The sequence below is a fragment of the Lepidochelys kempii genome, chromosome 2 (assembly GCF_965140265.1).
Source record: "Lepidochelys kempii isolate rLepKem1 chromosome 2, rLepKem1.hap2, whole genome shotgun sequence".
In the NCBI taxonomy this organism is placed as follows: domain Eukaryota; kingdom Metazoa; phylum Chordata; order Testudines; family Cheloniidae; genus Lepidochelys; species Lepidochelys kempii.
In genome coordinates this window covers 68,001,734-68,020,113 of record NC_133257.1, presented here as the reverse complement: position 1 = coordinate 68,020,113, position 18,380 = coordinate 68,001,734, and positions in this window count along the sequence as shown.

The following is an 18,380-nucleotide window of genomic DNA, read 5'->3' as shown; positions in this document are numbered from 1 at the left end:
TTAAAATTGTGTATGCACATACTTGAACTTTGCAGTAGTACCAGGGGCTACTTAACCTATACAAAACTGTATTGTTAACTGGTACAATTAGTAATGCAAATGAAATTGAGCTTGGAAATTGAGGTTATATGCTTTATCTTCAGACTGACACAGTACACTTATTTTAGATGATATCTCCATTCCTGGATATATCACCACAGCAAATAGCACTTTTGGGAATGGTCCCATAGTGTTACACCATGATGTGGGTTTCATAATTATTATTTCCAAGGACATTGGACTGTTTTAATTTGAATTAGAGGGAAAAACAATCTTTGGAAGATCCCCACAGTTGTTAAGGTTTGTAATAGCTTGTTCTTACAATATTTACATTTTGGGCCTAAACCATCATAACAGTATCTCATTAACATCAAGTCTAGCTTTGTCCCTGATATAAGCTATTGGGGCTGGTATCTCCTTACACGATGGCAGTGTTAGGCTTAAGAAGTCTATATTTTTATGAATACATTCATATATCTTCTAGGTTCACCTGCTATGTCCAATATGTAACCTGTTTCTCCTAGGGTTAGGACTTTCTGCTAGTGTACACAGAACTTTTGTTAGAGCAAATGCCCAGAAGAAAGGCTGAACCTGGTTCCTGAACTTTAATAACTGGAAAAGTATAAATAATAATTTAAAGTTTTCCAGAACATGTTAATTAGCTTAAAAGGGACCTTGTCTTGCAGTGGTATCAAATTCACCTGTCAGGTAAATATGCATTTTCAACAGTTCCAATTTGAGTCAGAATTGTTAAACTTTTATGCCCTGAATCCAAATTTAGGCACAATAAAGCCCAATTCCCAGCCTTTACCAGTTTCCTCAGTTACCACTATATAGTCTTCAGAGTAGCAGCCGTGTTAAGTCTGTATTCGCAAAAAGAAAAGGAGTACTTGTGGCACCTTAGAGACTAACACATTTATTTGAGCATAAGCTTTTGTGAGCTATAGCTCACTTCATCAGAATCTTCTGCTTCCTGAAGCCTATCACTCATCTTAGCTGTCAATCTCAGATGCTTTATACTGCCCCTTATATATACACACACAACTTAAGGGTGCAAACTCACAGGTCTGATTGGCTGATGAACTGTCCTCTTTCAAACCCTCTTAGTTCATGCATTTTTATTGCCCAGAAAATGCAGTCTAAATATACTTATGAATTAAAGAGAGAGAGATGAACAACAAAAGCCCAAACCTCTTAAACACGCTACCATAACAATACAATAGCTATAAACCATTGCTACAGGTTACATTTTCACTAACTCCAACTAACGCTACTCTGCAGCACTATCAGCAAGTTTGCAACACTACAGACACAGCAACACACATCAGCAGAGAGAGCCGAGTGCTGATTACACACACATAAGGTGGGGATCTTTATTTTTAGCAATTGCTTCTTTCTCTTCTTCCCTTGATAAATGTGTGCTTCTCTCATTTGCGTATGTGAGAGCTGCATGGAGGCAATGGTATGAGACAAAATGGGCCAAGTAGGGAGCAGTGACAAATTTACATCAGTTCCATGTTGTGTTCATGGCATATGCGCAAAGAAGTTAATCAAATCACACTCTTTTGCTGGAAAGTTGTTCTGAATTCTAAGAACTTTCTGAATTTATTGCAACACCATACCACAATCCCAAAACAGACACAAAGCATTCTGCTCTCTAAAACAGAGAGGCATATCTCACCAATTCTTACTATAGGCTAGCTGTCCGCAGACTAACTGCTGCTAGGCCCACATTGCATGCTTCCTTGCAGAGCCCCCTACACTGCAAACAGGATCAAGAAAACTCCCTGAAATGTGTAAAAGGGCAGCTTACAATCTTAATACAGCTTTCAATACACCACACAGAGAATCTGTCCCAATGTTTTACAGCTCTGACTGCACATTATGATCTATTAAAGAGAAAAATTTATAATCACAAGGATCCCTTTAAAAATCTGTAATGTTTATCACTCAGATTAATATAATATTCATGGAACCTTATTTAGATAATTTTTAAAAACTTTCTCACTTGCAAAATTAAATTACTACAGTGAATTTTCCTAGCCACGTTACTATACTAATCTATATTTTTTCCAACATGCAATCTACCCTGAGCAAGCACTGAAGCAATGTGATGATTTATATTTTCTTACCCCAGATAAGAATATAGTATATTATGGTCCTCGTATATTTTCATGCAGTATTTCTGTGATGAATTACGGAGGGCTTGTCTACACTACCGCTTAAGTCGATGTAACTTACATCACTCAAGGGTGTGAAAAACCCACCCAAGAACATAAGAACATAAGAATGACGATACTGGGTCAGACCAAAGGTCCACCCAGCCCAGTATGCTGTCTACCAACAGTGGCCAATGCCAGGTGCCCCAGAGGGAGTGAACCTAGCAGGTAATGATCAAGTGATCTCTCTCCTGCCATCCATCTCCACCCTCTGACAAACAGAGGCTAGGGACACCATTCCTTACCCATCCTGGACAATAGCAATTAATGGACTTAACCTCCATGAATTTACCCAGTTCTCTTTTAAATCCTGGTATAGTCCTAGCCTTCACAACCCCCTCAGGCAAGGAGTTCCACAGGTTGACTGTGCGCTGAGTGAAGAACTTCCTTTTATTTGTTTTAAACCTGCTACCCATTAATTTCATTTGGTGGCCCCTAGTTCTTATATTATGGGAACAAGTAAATAACTTTTCCTTATTCACTTTCTCCACGCCACTCATGATTTTATATACCTCTATCCATATCCCCCCTCAGTCTCCTCTTTTCCAAGCTGAAAAGTCCTACCCTCTTTAATCTCTCCTCATATGGGACCCGTTCCAAACCCCTAATCATTTTAGTTGCCCTTTCCTGAACCTTTTCTAATGCCAGTATATCTTTTTTGAGATGAGGTGACCACATCTGTATTCAGTATTCTAGATGTGGGCGTACCATGGGTTTATATAAGGGCAATAAGATAGTCTCCGTCTTATTCTCTATCCCTTTTTTAATGATTCCTAACATCCCATTTGCTTTTTTGACTGCTGCTGCACACTGCGTGGACATCTTCAGAGAACTATCCACAATGATTTCAAGATCTTTCTCCTGATTAGTTGTAGCTAAATTAGCCCCCATCGTATTGTATGTATAGATGGGGTTATTTTTTCCAATGTGCATTACTTTATATTTATCCACATTAAATTTCATTTGCCCTTTTGTTGCCCAATCACTTAGTTTTGTGAGATATTTTTGAAGTTCTTCACAGTCTGCTTTGGTCTTAACTATCATGAGCAGTTTAGTATGATCTGCAAACTTTGCCACCTCATGTTTACCCCTTTATCCAGATCATTTGTGAATAAGTTGAATAGAATTCGTCCTAGGACTGACCCTTGGGGAACACCACTAGTTACCCCTCTCCATTCTGAAAATTTACCAGTTATTCCTACCCTTTGTTCCAGTTCCTTGTACCCTTTTAACCAGTTCTCAATCCATGAAAGGATCTTCCCTCTTATCCCATGACAACTTAATTTATGTAAGAGCCTTTGGTGAGGGACCTTGTCAAAGGTTTTCTGGGAATCTAAGTACACTATGTCTACTGGATCCCCCTTGTCCACATGTCTGTTGACCTCCCTCAAAGATCTCTAATAGATTAGTAAGACATGATCTCCCTCTGCAGAAACCATGTTGACTTTTGCGCAACAATTTATGTTCTTCTATGTGTCTGACAATTTTATTCTTTACTATTGTTTCAACTAATTTGCCCGGTACTGACGTTAGACTTACCGGTCTGTAATTGCCAGGATCACCTCTAGAGCCCTTCTTAAATATTGGCATTACATTAGCTATCTTCCAGTCACTGGGTACAGCTGATTTAAAGGACAGGTTACAAACCACAGTTAATAGTTCCACAATTTCACATTTGAGTTCTTTCAGAACTCTTGGGTGAATGCCATCTGGGCCCGGTGACTTGTTACTGTGAAGTTTATCAATTAATTCCAAAACCTCCTCTAGTGACCCTTCAATCTGTGACAATTCCTCAGATTTGTCACCCACAAAAGATGGCTCAGGTTTGGGAATCTCTGTAACATCCTCAGCCGTGAAGACTGAAGCAAAGAATTCATTTAGTTTCTCTGCAATGACTTTATCATCTTTAAGTGCTCCTTTTGTATCTCGATTGTCCAGGGGCCCCACTGTTTGTTTAGCAGGCTTCCTGCTTCTGGTGTACTTAAAAAACATTTTGTTATTACCTTTTGTTATTACACTCCCCTGAGCAACGTAAATTACATTGACTTAAAGTGATGTCTACACCATGCTATATCAGCAGGCGATGCTCTCCCACAACATAGCTTCCCCCTCTCATTAAGGTGGAGTAATTATGTTGTTGGGAGAGTGCTTTTCCATTGACATAGCACATCTTCACCAGACATGTTACATCAGTGAAGCTGTATTGATGTAGTGTGGTAGTAAAGACAAGCCCTGAATAATGGTATAACAGTTGCACAATCATCCAATTCACAAGATCCAGCAGTTCACTAATTTTAATGAAACAGCTGCTGATATATTTTAAAGCTCTACACCCCACCATTTTTATATAAAATAATTGGATTTAAAACTAACTCAAAATAGCAACACTATTCTATTCATGACTATACAGATTCTCATAGCCCAGTGATTAGGGAGTCTCCTGTAAAGTGGGAAGACATACATTCAAATCTCTGCTCCACGTCAGGCAGAGAGGGGTGTTGAGCCCAGTTCCCATATCCCAGGTGAGTACCCTAAGCACTGAGCTAAAAGTTACAAAGTCATTTCCTCCTGTTCTGTGAATGGTGCCTAAGTCCAGAAAAAAAATGTGGCAAAGTTTTTTTGGCAAATTGAGGTCAAATTTGCTAATAGTTTCTGGTTGACTGAAACTGCATTTTTGGGGGGAAATAAAAGATTCTTCCACAGACATTGCCCATTTCTAGTTACAGCACAGTTATCAAAAATACCATGAATTTCACCCCATCTGTGGCACAGGAAATAACAGTTGACAAATGGTGACCATTAATGGCAGACCCTGTACTTAGTTGTTTGTGATTCTTTCAGATTTCACAAACTAAACAGAGTTGATAAGTGTCAACCTATGAATGGAAAAATCTCCAGTGAGCACCATCTTGGACCCAAATATCTACGATTTTTGGAATGTTCAAAATCCAGGTAAAATTTGCGTAGCTTGAGCTCATTTCTAATACTGAAGCAATGCCCTGATATTCAGGAAGGGAAAACATGCCTGTTTTGTAGATTTCTGTTGGCTGGGCTTGGGGCTGACTTTTCCCTCCAAGAAAACTGTTACCAGTCCTCAGGGATAGGCTGGGTCCTACTTTTCATTATCTAGGGGCTCTGTGTACAAGTGAAGGAGAGCTAAAATTAAACCATACTTTGTCAGTTGCCATTAAGGCTTTCACATCTGGAACAAACCGTGCTTCAGTTTGCACACACCAGATATGAAATGTTATTGAATCACACTCATCTACCTTTTCCTTATGAACACAGTAACTATCTGAAGAACTCAGCAGGGGTGTTCTTTTTGATAATGTCTCTTATGTGAGATGCTATTGATCAGAGGAAATGGAGGAACTACTATGAGACAGAAAACCTAGACTTATTTTTCTCATTCCAGCGTTATAAAAAAAAACCCTTAAGATACAGAGCTAAGTGCAGTCAGATGCTAGAAAGTCACTAAGGTCTAAGTTTTCAAATGGATACTTTCATACTCAGAGAAATGGCAAAAACAGCCCATGAGAGACAAAAACATTTGGAAACTAGAAAACGTGCTAAAAGTTAATGGCAAGAACTTTTAAAGTGACCAGTGATTTTTGGTGATTTACTAGAGACACTTGAAAGGGGCCAGATATACAGAAATTCTGAGGATCCATACTGTGAAAAACAGGCCCCACACGTCTCCATTAACTTCCAGGCTACTCTCTACTCCTGGACTACTATGCTTTCTGCACTATAGGATTTCAGAGTGAAACTTTCTACAGTTATTGTTAAGGTTTCACTTTGCCCTGGAGCTATAGAACGGGATAGATGTGCTGGGGCTTCGAGCAAAATAACATTTAGTAATTTTCAACATGAAGATCTGCTTTGTCTGGAGCACAGCGGGGCCGGGGGGTGGGGGCGGGGGGGAAGAAAAGAGGCAACAGATCAAGGGAAAGTTAGTAGCAGTCTCCCTGCCAGGAGTTTGAGAGTGCTCTAAAGAGCTAGTGTTCTCCTCCCTTCAACCACTCATCAGCACTCCTTCTTCAGTCTGAAGCATAGAGCTGCCACAGTGCTCCATGCGCCAATTAGGGAAGTGCACAGTTTAACACATTCAACTGCTCCTCCACTCGGCTTCGTGCATCAGGCTGAGCATAGAGCACTGATCATTGGAGTGCCAAATGACAAAGAACATGACAGCTGCTCTTTCCTACTGCCTGTAATACTGGTAAGTGAAGGAGAAAAGAAATGGTCAGAAAGGGAGCGGAAAAATGATGATACCCAGAGGTATAGGTCTTTCTCCTTATGACTATCTGGATAGAATGTGATCCGGGGTGTGGGGTCATTTTGTTTCAAGGTACCAGGAAATGTGTTATTTGCAACCATTGCTACAAAAATAGTTAAATATCATCGGTGGCAGCAAAGATCAAAACACTAAAATGGCTATGTGGAAACCCTTAAAAACAGCAGCGTTGGAGAGCCAGTATGGTGCTGGCAGTAGGGTTGTAGTGCCGGGACAATGGCTGTCCCGAAGAAGTGTGTGCATCTAATGAATAGCCACAGCAGCAGTGAACCTTGGTGGAAGACTGGTTCCAAATATTATGGGTCAAGTCACGACGCAGAGTCAGGGAACTTTTCTTTGAAAAAACTCTAGCCCAGTAACATATGCTGAAGGGCCAAACAAAAATTAACATTTGCTAACTGTTGGAAGGAAAAACAATACGCTAGCACAGGCCATTCCATGATGGGGTGAGAAGCAGAGGCTGAGATTTTATTTAAAATGTTCTACATGTAGAAAGATTGATTAAAACCTGAGTTCTCTCTAAGAAAACGAGTGAAATTGTTTCTGCTGTTTGATCAGTACGATCTATCAGGAATCCTAGAAAGATACCATCTGCCCTTTCCCAAGTAACCTACATTGCTAGTGAAGAGAAGAATCAGACTACTTAAGATGGGGGGAGAGGTAGATACTCTGGAGGGTAGGGATAGAGTTCAGAGACACCTAGAAAAATTGGAGGATTGGGCCAAAAGAAATCTGGATGAGGTTCAACAAGGACAAGTGCAGAGTCCTGCACTTAGGATGGAAGAATCCCATGTACCGCTACAGGCTGGGGACTGACTGGCTAAGTGGCAGTTCTGCAGAAAAGGACCTAGGGATTACAGTGGATGAGAAGCTGGATATGAGTCAACAGTGCGCCCTTGTTGCCAAAAAGGCTAATGGCATATTGGGCTGCGTTTGTAGGAGCATTGCCAGCAGATCGAGGGAAGTGATTATTCCCCTCTATTCTGCATTGTTGAGACCACATCTGAAGTATTGTGTCTGGTTTTGGGGCCCCCACTACAGAAAGGATGTGGACAAATTGGAGAGAGTTCAGTGGAGGCCAACAAAAATGATTAGGGGGCTGGGGCACATGACTTATGAGGAGAGGCTAAAGGAACTGGAATTATTTAGTCTGCAGAAGTGAAGAGTGAGGGGGGATTTGATAACAGCCTGCAACTACCTGAAGGGGAGTTCCCAATAGGATGGAGCTAGGCTGTGCTCAGTGGTGGCAGATGACAGAACAAAAAGCAATGGTTTCAAGTTGCAGTGGAAGAGGTCTAGGTTGGATATTAGGAAAAACTATTTCACTAGGAGGGTGATGAAGCACTGGAATGGGTTACCTAGGGAGGTGGTGGAATCTCCATCCTTAGGTTTTTAAGGCCTGGCTTGACAAAGCCCTGGCTGGGATGATTTAGTTGGGGTTGGTGCTGCTTTGAGCAGGGAGTTAGACTAGATGACCTCCTGAGGTCTCTTCCAACCCTAATCTTCTATGATTCTACCCAGACAGGGAAAAAAGTTCATACTCAGCTTTGACAAAAGGTTTTAGAGCACACAATAATATTCAGGCAAATCACAGCTGGTTGATAAAAACAAGCTTAACTCAACAAAGGCTGATTTATAAAACATTCATTCATTTCACTCCAAACAACTCCTTTTCCCATTTACACAGGACTAGAGGTACCCAAGATTCTTCAATACTCCTTCCAGAGCAGGTTCTTAGGTCTTGGAGTTCCAGCCCTTTTCTCTTCAAACTTCTCTTGACAGAGTCTTTCCATTGTATCCTCAGTCTTCCACATCCTTTCTTCCTATCCACTACCTTCTATGCTTTCTCCACTGGTCATCCTTCTCCCATTCTTATCTCATGTCTAGCCCACCTCAAAAGGATGCTCTCCAGATTATCTATCATTGACAGTCCTGGATTCATCTTGCCCCTAATTTCCTCCATGCGCACTCCGTCTACCCTTCTCTTGCCTGGCATTCTCCTCAGTATATTATTTTCTACAACTTATATCTTTTTTCTCCCATTTTCATCAGACCCACCATTTCCAAACCATAGAGCAGGCAGGGACAAACTCACACAGCAAACACTTTTGCTTTCAGTTTGTTACTTAATTGCTGGTCTTGTACTGCTGCCACCTTTTTCACTGCTGCCCACACACATTAGGTTCTTTTTTTAGTTCTCCAGATCTCTCTCTGATGGCATTAAGTGTACTTCCCAAGTACACAGATCATTTCTTCTGCTTCAACTTCTCTCCTGAATCTTCAAACAACAGCTCTTCTTCCACCTTCCCTACTTGCATAAAGTTTGTGTTTACCATCAAACCATAGTCTTCAAACACAGATGGCTTCTTTGATCTCATGTTTACCAATTCTGCTCTTCTGTTAGCCAAAAAGGGCTAGATCATCAGCACACATTAGTTTTCTCTGAGTATGTCTGCACTGTAATATAAGCCCAGGGTTAGTGGGACTCGAATCACCTGACCCTGGGTTAGACAACCCAGGGTTTGAGCATCTACACTGATTGTTAACCCTAGGTTAAGAATTTTCTAATCCAGACTCAAACCTGGGGTTCTGGCATCTACACTGCAGCATGCTGATCTGCATCCAGCTAACCATATTCCAGACTTTTTAGCACCCTCTCGAAATGTGGCCACTTTAGTTCTTTGACCCTGGCGCAGTGTGGGAAAATTTGACTGCCCTCCCTGCACATTACAGGAAGTTTGAACATCTTGCTGAGCACCATTTTAGTCTGTGTGCTCCCAGTAATTGGAGCCAGAAATATGGAGGAGGCACCATGTGGTGAACTTCTCTTGCTTGCACTTTCTCTCCTGTTTTAGAGAATAGGCAGAGCTTCTGTGAGACACTAGTGGACATTTTGGAAGCATCTTCTGACCTACTGATGGTGCCTGACAGAGTTGATGATGAAGGAGGACAAGGAGGCAGATACAGACATGGTAGACTCAAACAGACTGATGCTGCTCATGACACTTGTTATATGCTCGCCTATGCATTCTAGCACTTCTGGCACAGGGCCACAAGCACAGGCTGGTGGGACCAAACGACCATGTAGACCTGGGATGACCAGTAGTGGGTCCAAAACTTTTGCATGAAGAAAACTACATTTCTGCAGCTTTGTGCATAAAGACACACAGGAGGGCAGGTATGCCAGTCCAGAAGCTGGTAACTATAGCCATGTGGAAGCTATAGTTTAGTAGTCTGGCTACCCAGACTACTAAAGAGTCATTACCATCCAGTTTGGTGTTGGAAAGCTGACTGTGGGTAACGTGGTGGCAGAGGTTTCTGAGGAATCAGGCATGTGGTTTACCCCAAGGTGGTGGCTATTGAAGATATTCCTTGAAGTAAGGGCTGACATTGAGAAAATGGGGTTTCCAAACTGCACCGGGGCCATTGATGGGAATCATGAACCCATGGTTTGTCATCCCCAAGGAGCATAGGAGTACATAAACTTCAGTGGGTACTACTCCATTGTTATGCTGGACCTCATTGTCCACTGAGGGCAATTTATGAATGTCAATGTGAGCTCCACTGGAACAGTTCATGATGCCAGGATTTTTTCACCAATCAGGAATTTACATTCATAGACAGGCTGGGACACTGTTTATGACAATGTCATTTGTTGGGAATAGAGTTACTGTCCCCATCAGTATCTGGGGCATCTTGCATGTCCCTTTTGCCTTGGCTTATGAAACCGTGCCCTGAGATCAGAAAGGCAAAAAAAGGTTTAATTACACTTATAGCAGGTGTAGAATGGTTGTTGAATGTGCTTTTGACAGTTTTAAATCCCATTGGAGATGTCTACAGATGCTATCCACATTACTGTGGCTTGCTGCGCTCTTCACAATCTTTGTGAAGCAGACATGAGCCATTTCCTCCTAAATGGACCTAGGACAGTGAGGGGCTGCTGAACTGGTACCCTCAGCCAGAAAATGCAGCTACCAGAGCTGGAGCTTAGTGTACCTGGGCAACAGAATGGACTTGCATGGCCCAATGGAAGAGGAGGGATAGTACCTTAATGAATGTGCCTGGGGTGGGAGGAAAGGGGCTGATTGCTTGCGGAGGCTTGCGGATGGGTGGAGGGTTGGTTGCCTGGCAATGTACTTATGAATGACCCGACCACTTATCAAATGGGGGGCAGGTGAGTTGATTCACAGTGTGGCTTGATGTAAGGAAGCAACTGATGTAGCTAATTGTAATAAGGCATAGCATTTACATACAAAATTCCCAGTTGTCCCATATCATGTGTTTCTATGTATTATTTGAAATACACGTTGTATGAGGAGGTGCAGTGATAACAATATTTTGTTTCTGATAACATAAAAAAGCTTTATTTATAAACATTTGTTAGAAAAGTACAACTTTAACTCATTGCTAGGCAGCTGCCATTACTACAAAACCCCAGTAACAACAAAACCTTTAAAATAATCACCAAAAAAATAAAGTGCAAGAACAAGTACAAACTGTGAAACCATGTACAAGGCCAAAACTCCCCTACTGTTGCATCGCCCCTGTTCTCCTTTCCCTTCCTTCCACATTTGCTGCACACTTGATGCTAGGAGAGAAGGGTGGAGGTGTCCACCTGGGAGGAGGTCAGTATGGATAACCGCATGGGGCGCCAGCAGCTCATAGGGCCCAAATGCACAAGCCACCCAGCCACACTGTTCCTGGACTGCACAGAGGTACCACGGACAGGACGCAGGCTGTGGTGCCGGTACTCTTGAGGTCATTAGTAGTAGCAGATGCTCAAACAGTTCTTTCTGCTGGGCTCCTTAATCCTCTCTTAGTCACTGTTCCTGTTCTCAGTCTGTATAGACAGCCTAAGCCTTTCCTTTTGCCATGCCTTTCCCCTAGCTGTAAGTCCCTCTCTCTTTGGTACTGAATGTGCTTGTTGGACCTGTCCAGCACTTCCACTAGAAGTTCATCACGGAAACGCTTCCTCGCTGAACAGTCAGTGAAGGTATGTTGACCCAGGCTTCTTCTGCAGTGTGGGCAAAATGTGTAGTTACTGCACTCTGCAGAGGTTGAGAGGCCTGGACTAGGACACAATACAGAGGGTTATTGCCCCACATAGCTCAGTGCAGGAGCACAGAAAAAAAATCCTTGTGGAATTTTAAGGACATAAAATGTTACTTTTCCAAACTGAACTTCAGTACATTGTGAGAGAGATGTTTCAGGCCACAGAAGTTCCTTGGACACAGCCACATTGAAAGAAGTGCCAAGACAATGGTAAGTTGAAAAAAATTACAGCTGCTTTTTTCCCCCCTTGAAAATTGCAGAACAACTTGGGATGGGGTGTGGGGAGGAGGGAAGCAGTTGGTGGCTGAGCTACAAAAAGTTTCTCTATCATTTCAGGCATTCCACATTTTGGAGGACATAACAGTTCTAGTGGTGCCAAGCTGGCAAAGACAGATAGTATTCCAAGTTGCCGGTGGGAAACCAGCAGTATATGGTCTAGTTATTACTTACTTAGCTCTGATTTGAGTGCAGGGGACTGGACTAGATGACCTCTCAAGGTCCCTTCCAGTCCTATGACTCCATGATGGTTTGAGTTCAATGTTTCACACCCCACAGATTTTGTAGAGTTAATTTTGATATATTTGTTGTAACATTCATGTGCGTAACGCGTGTTCTATTTGTGTGTGTGATAAATGAAGGGAGGAGGTAGCTCCCTTTTATGGACACCCAGCCAGCCAGTAGCCACAAAATCCCTCTTAGTTGCTGTTCTCTAATTACTTTACCTGTAAAGGGTTAAAAAGTCTCACTGCTATACATAGGTAAAAAGAAGTGAGTGGGCACCTGGCCAAAAGAGCCAATGGGAAGGCTAGAACGTTTAAAAATTGAACAAAGACTCCCCTTTTGTCTGTTGTTCTTCTGCGGAGAGGTGGACAAGGCAGAGCTATGCCGTAAGAAGCTTGGGCCAGGTATGTATCATACCTAGGAACTTACTCATTTAAAACCCCAGATATGTAAGTAGATCAGGAAATGTCTAGGAAGACGCAATTAGGTTTATCCCTTTTATTTTATTATGGCTTGTGGATGACTCTGTGCTAACCCCAGGTGTTTTTGTTTTGCTTGTAACCTTCAAGCTGGACCTCAAGAAAGCTATTCTTGGTGCTTAATCCTTGTAGTTGTTCTTTTAAAATCTAGCAATAACCTGAGCTCCCAGATGTATTTTCTTTCTTTTTTTATTAATAAAATTTACCTTTTTAAAGAACAGAATTGGATTTTTGTGTCTTAAGAGGTTTGTGAACATGTTGTTTAATTACCTGGTGACAACAGCTGATTTCTTTTTTCTTTTCTTTCTCGGCTCTTCCCTGTAGAAGGGGTGAAAGGGCTTGAGCGTACCCCACAGGGAGGAATTCCCAAGTGTGCCTTCGTGGGCTCTCAAAGGGGTTCTGCACTTGGGTGCTGGCAGCATCTACCCATCCAAGATCAGAGAAAAGCTGTAATCTTGGGAGTTTAATACAGACCTGGAGTGGCCAGTATTAATTTTTAGAATCCTTGAGGGCCCCCACCTTCTGCACTTGAAGTGCCAGAGTGGGGAATCAGCTTTAACAGTGTGAAAAAAAAATAATGCCCCCCAGAACCTCAACCTTAACCCACCATACACGAGACTTTAGAAGAACAGAGAATGTCTGACAGGCTTATTAGCTTTTTAAAAAATGTTCAAATAAAGTTGCCATGAAATTAACAACTGTCATGCATCTGTGAAACTGTGACCTGCTTTGTTACCATTAGGCATGATCGTTTATACTCTACAGTGTACTACAACTAGAAACCATTGAGCAATGATATCCTGCACTGAGTAATTACTACTCCCCAATTATCAGGTGGCTGAATTTATCTTTTATCCAGCATTTTTTTTCCTGTGCTAAACAGCAAAGCTCAGTCTATTTCCTATGTTGTTTTGTGACAAAGAGCTGATTTTAGCTAGCTAAACCTAATACATCACAGCTGCTAGTAAAGGAAACCGATAGACGAGCAGTTCTGAAGATCAACTTTCTGAGAGTCCAAGGTCTTCTGTGAAATGCAGATATCTAAGTGTGCTGAGTTAAAATCTGTTATACTGGACTTGCAGATAAGAAAAAAAAAGTTTCATCATTTAAAGCAATTTTGGTCCCATGCGTGATGTAGGGAGTAATTGTCTCAGTTCCAGCCGAAACTTTCCTAACTAGAAGACTCCTAACTAGAAAGTCTCCCATGAAATTACATGTAAAAAGGAGTCAATTTACAACTATTTTCTCTCTTTTATAACAACATGACTGTTACTCAAAGAGAGTATCACTGGCATCGCAACATTCATCTAAGCATGTGTAATGCTGCCATGTCAGAAGATGCACTTCATTTCCATGCCTTGTTACTTAACTAAGTCTGTTATTGGCCACAAAGAGATTTTATTATCATAAATATAATTCTGATTTTCTTTTCTGTTTTAAATGGATACATTTGGGACTCATGAAAGTGAGGGGAAAAGCAGCAGTAGCTTAAGGAAATGCTGATGTCAGGCAGGTGCAGCTGTGGAAGCTTCTGCCAGCATCTCTGCTAAAGCAGCTGAATCCTGACCTGCAACAACTCCTGCTTTATCAGTCTTTAAGCTAAGAGCACCCCCAAGTCTGCAAGATCTTTGGGGTACTTTTACAATTTGTTGGTATAACTTGTTGGTATTTTGGTACAAAATGGCCCCGGGGTCATTATAGTAATCTTATCAATAAATATATTACAACAAGGTTACCTTCATTGATGCCCTACCAGCCGGCATTAGTATTGCCAATCCCAGAAGTTCCAACATCACAACCCATGTTAAGGGCTTTCCCTTCATCCTCCCCGGCTCTTGTCATGCAGACAGAAAGCAGAAGACCAGAAGTCCAAAGTACAGGCAATGCAATGTTTATTGGGGTTAATCGAGCAAGCATATCCATAGCTCTGTATGCCACAGAGCCTTCCCAGTGTTCCCCTTTCCCTTCCTTAGCAGGCATAATTATACCTGCAGTGTATGCCCTTGGTCCCACCCCTTAGCATTTATGGTCATGTTCCATTTTGGAGGGTCTTGGTATCACCTCTTTTGTATCCCAGGGGAGACGTAAGGAGTAAGGTTGTGTACTTGCCAAGGCCAGGCTTTTCTTTGGTTTTAGTGTTTCTTATACCTCCCCCCACACCCCGCTTGCCCCTCCTGACTGGTTGTCTCGGGAGAGGAGTTGAGGCAGGATTGTCCTTCAAATGTACACTCGTATACTAAACTCCCACTCTACGCAGAAACACTTTAGTGCTCTCTCTTTTCACCCCATCTGCTCGTGGGGAGATGTAACACACAGTGTCTTTGTTCACACATATTAGTAATATCAAAAGTCAAATGGAAAAGCATGACCCAAAATTCTATCCCAGGCAAATATACAGGCCTGACTACTACGCTACTTAACAACTCCTAGCAACCCAGAACCAATACGTCATGCGATTGCCCCCTCCCCTCCCCCAGCACAAAAAGATGAAATCATGGTTTTTTTTGGAGGGTGGGGTCTATATTCTGATTTTTGAACTCTCTCTGCCCAGGCCACAAGTGTCAATTAGTATTGCCAGCTCTCCCAAATGTGCCGTGAGTAAGGAGATTTTGGACCCAACACTCCTACATCAACTATTAATGCACCTTGTTAGCCTCACATCACTTTTCTGGTCCACCCAATACCTAGACACAATTAGCTTTGCACAACCCCTTCCTGCAGAGCCCCACCTCTGCTCCTCCTGCAGCTCAGGAGGCTTTTCACCCTCTTCCAGATCTGAGAGGGGCAGCTCTGGAGTCTTTCCCCTTCCCTCCCAGGGCTAGGGGAGAGGAGCTGCTCCAGCTGGGTTCCTCTTCTGCCCTTTCCCAGGCCTGGTGTTGCAGAGATGTGGAGGGAGAAGTCGGGAGAAAGAGAGAGAAGGAGGTATAGAGTTATCCAAGCTTCTGGGCTCTTTTCTGTTCCCTTCTCTCTTTCCCCTGGGGAAAGTGGTACCAGCTGTTCTCTGAACCTCCGCCCCATCCCAACTCCTAAAAAAGCTTAGATTGGCTGCTGTTCCCCAGGAGATGGGGAAGGACTCTAATCAGAAGCGGGTTTTCCTTTTGGCAGTTTGAAAGTTGCCTGAAAACTTCAGCTTTTCCTTTCTCCGGTAGACTAACTGCAGCAGGGGCCAACATTCATTAATGACAATAAAATCACAACAGTCATCACCAACGTCTGGTCTCAAGTCTAAAGAGACCAAAAGCAAGGCTGTAATTTTTAGAAGCAGCCACTGATTTTGAGTGCCTTTCATTTTGGCTTGAAGATACCTTTGACCTGATTTTTTAAAAAGATGCTGAGTGTCTGTTGCTCCCACTAGCTTTCTTGGGATCTGGGGATGAAAATCAGAGGCAAAGATCTCAAGATGGACATGCAGGAACTGAGATGCCTCTAATTCGTGATTACATGTAAAAAAAAGAGTGGCCAGTCTGTTATGATTTTTGCTATTTTAGTTTACTTACAAAGTTAAGCCTCTATTGTGCAATGCGCTAGGTGGGGGATCTGATGCCCAGATGGAGCTCATTGCAGGACCTTAGAAAGAAAAAGGCAGACATGTAGTTTTAGTAATTCCATTGTACTCTACTTAACTCTGAAAATTAGTTGGAAAGCATCTTGGTTTTAGCTAAGTTAGTGAGATAAGGCTCACAATATACATGCTTGCCACATGTGTTACTGAAAGTGTAAAAAGCCAAAAAAGGGAAGATTTTCTGTTCAATTTTTGTGAACACTGATTTCCCACTTAATGGATTTTTCACTTGTATTTGTTGTGCTATTTGATTTATTAGAATTTTCCTGCTGTTTCCTTATCATAGTGTGATCTTCTACAGGGGGAAAAAAAGCAATTTAAAACTTATTGTGACTTGAAGGCAAATTATGCTAGAGCTAGTAAGATATCAAATAGAAAATACACTTGCATTTCAAATGGTCAATTTGATGGAGTGAAGCTAGTTTACATACCAAATGATACAAATGGCTATTTTATGTCCCAAAATAACCAACATGTTACAAGGAGCTCAGGGCACCTGTTTAAATTGCCATTTTCCACATACACAAATATAACCACTTAATGTACACAGACAGCTGAAGTAAGCACAGTGAACCAAATTTGTAGGAAGTCTCTAAGATTAGTAGGCTAATTAAAGTAATATTTCATCATGAAAGGAAGCGAAAAAGCAGCAATTAGCCTAATGCTTTTGCTACTCAAAAGAACGATTCAAAATGATGATTTTTCTTTCATTCTTTCATTTCCCACTTATCATTGAAAATAGATTCTAAACACTTATTAGCCAGATCCTCAGCTAGTGTAAATTGGCATAGGTCCATAGACTGCAATAGAGCAATGCTGATTTACACCAGCTAAGGATCTGGCCCCGTGTACTTTGTTTTTTGGCAATTCTTTAGCAAGAAATAGAACAGAGAAAACATTTCACTGAGTTAGGAGAGTCAGAAAAAATGGAACTAGAAGTGTTTCTATTTCTTCCAAGACTAGATCTGTGAATGCTTTCCTTCCTGGGAGTGAGGGATCACATTTCTTCACTTTGCCTAGAGTTTAGGGCAGAAAAGTCATAATTACTGGGCCAGATCCTTATGCCTACTCTTTTATCTTATTCCTTTCCTAGGAACTGCTCTTCACCGTGGAAGGCTTCATTGCATAAAACAAACTGTTTTAGAAAGTGACATGTAAAATTTACCACCTTTACTCCAATAACAATAAGTCATTAGGGGGCGTGCATTAAATAGGGGTTTGACACACTTTTGGGTGGCTGAAGACACTCTGCTTTCAGCTATGTGCTCTACAATTCATTGACAGTGTGCCCAATAATCTACTGTTGTGTCTTATTGATATAATAGAATTTAGCTCATATTCTAAGCCTTGCTGGCTCTGCTTCACTAAAAGGTGTAGAAAGCCATAGAAACTTACTTTGGTAACTAAAGTGAGCATATAGAACTGAATATACATGGGAGCAAAGCAGATCTGTTTGTTTTTTCCAAAGTAGATTTGCATTTTGGATGAAATTCACTCCTGTGCAAAGATCCAGCAGAAGGCATATAAAACTACTGATATGTCACTTATTAAGCCCTATTTCTTCAAGAAAACTTCAGGGTTAGTAGAAAAGCCTACTGTCCCATGCATATGAGACCAAAAGGTAAGTACCTGCTGAAATCCTGCATAGAGTTGCTCAACCTCTTCTGGGACTCTGTTCCAGAAAATATCTATTACTAGTTTTATTTTTTTTGCAGGAATTTTCTGGGGTTACTTTTACCCTATGGGCTGATGATAACTTCAAGGAAATCTACTTGCTCATCCATAATTATTAGCACTGAAACTGATGTTATAAAACAAAAGCTATTTGGGTGTATGCATTTGAATTAGAACAAGTTGGAAGTATTGCAAGTACATGCTACATAAAGTCAGAGACTTTGAGAAAGGTCAAAGTGGAAGAGTACTTAAAAAGGATGGGCTATCACCAGCAGGAGAGTGAATTTGTGTGGGGGGGTGGAGGGTGAGAAAACCTGGATTTGTGCTGGAAATCACTTTAGATAAGCTATTACCAGCAGGACAGTGGGGTGGGAATAGGTATTGTTTCATATTCTCTGTGTATATATAAAGCCTGCTGCAGTTTCCACGATATGCATCTGAAGAAGTGAGCTGTAGCTCACGAAAGCTTATGCTCTAATAAATTGGTTAGTCTCTAAGGTGCCACAAGTCCTCCTTTTCTTTTTGCGAATACAGACTAACACGGCTGTTACTCTGAA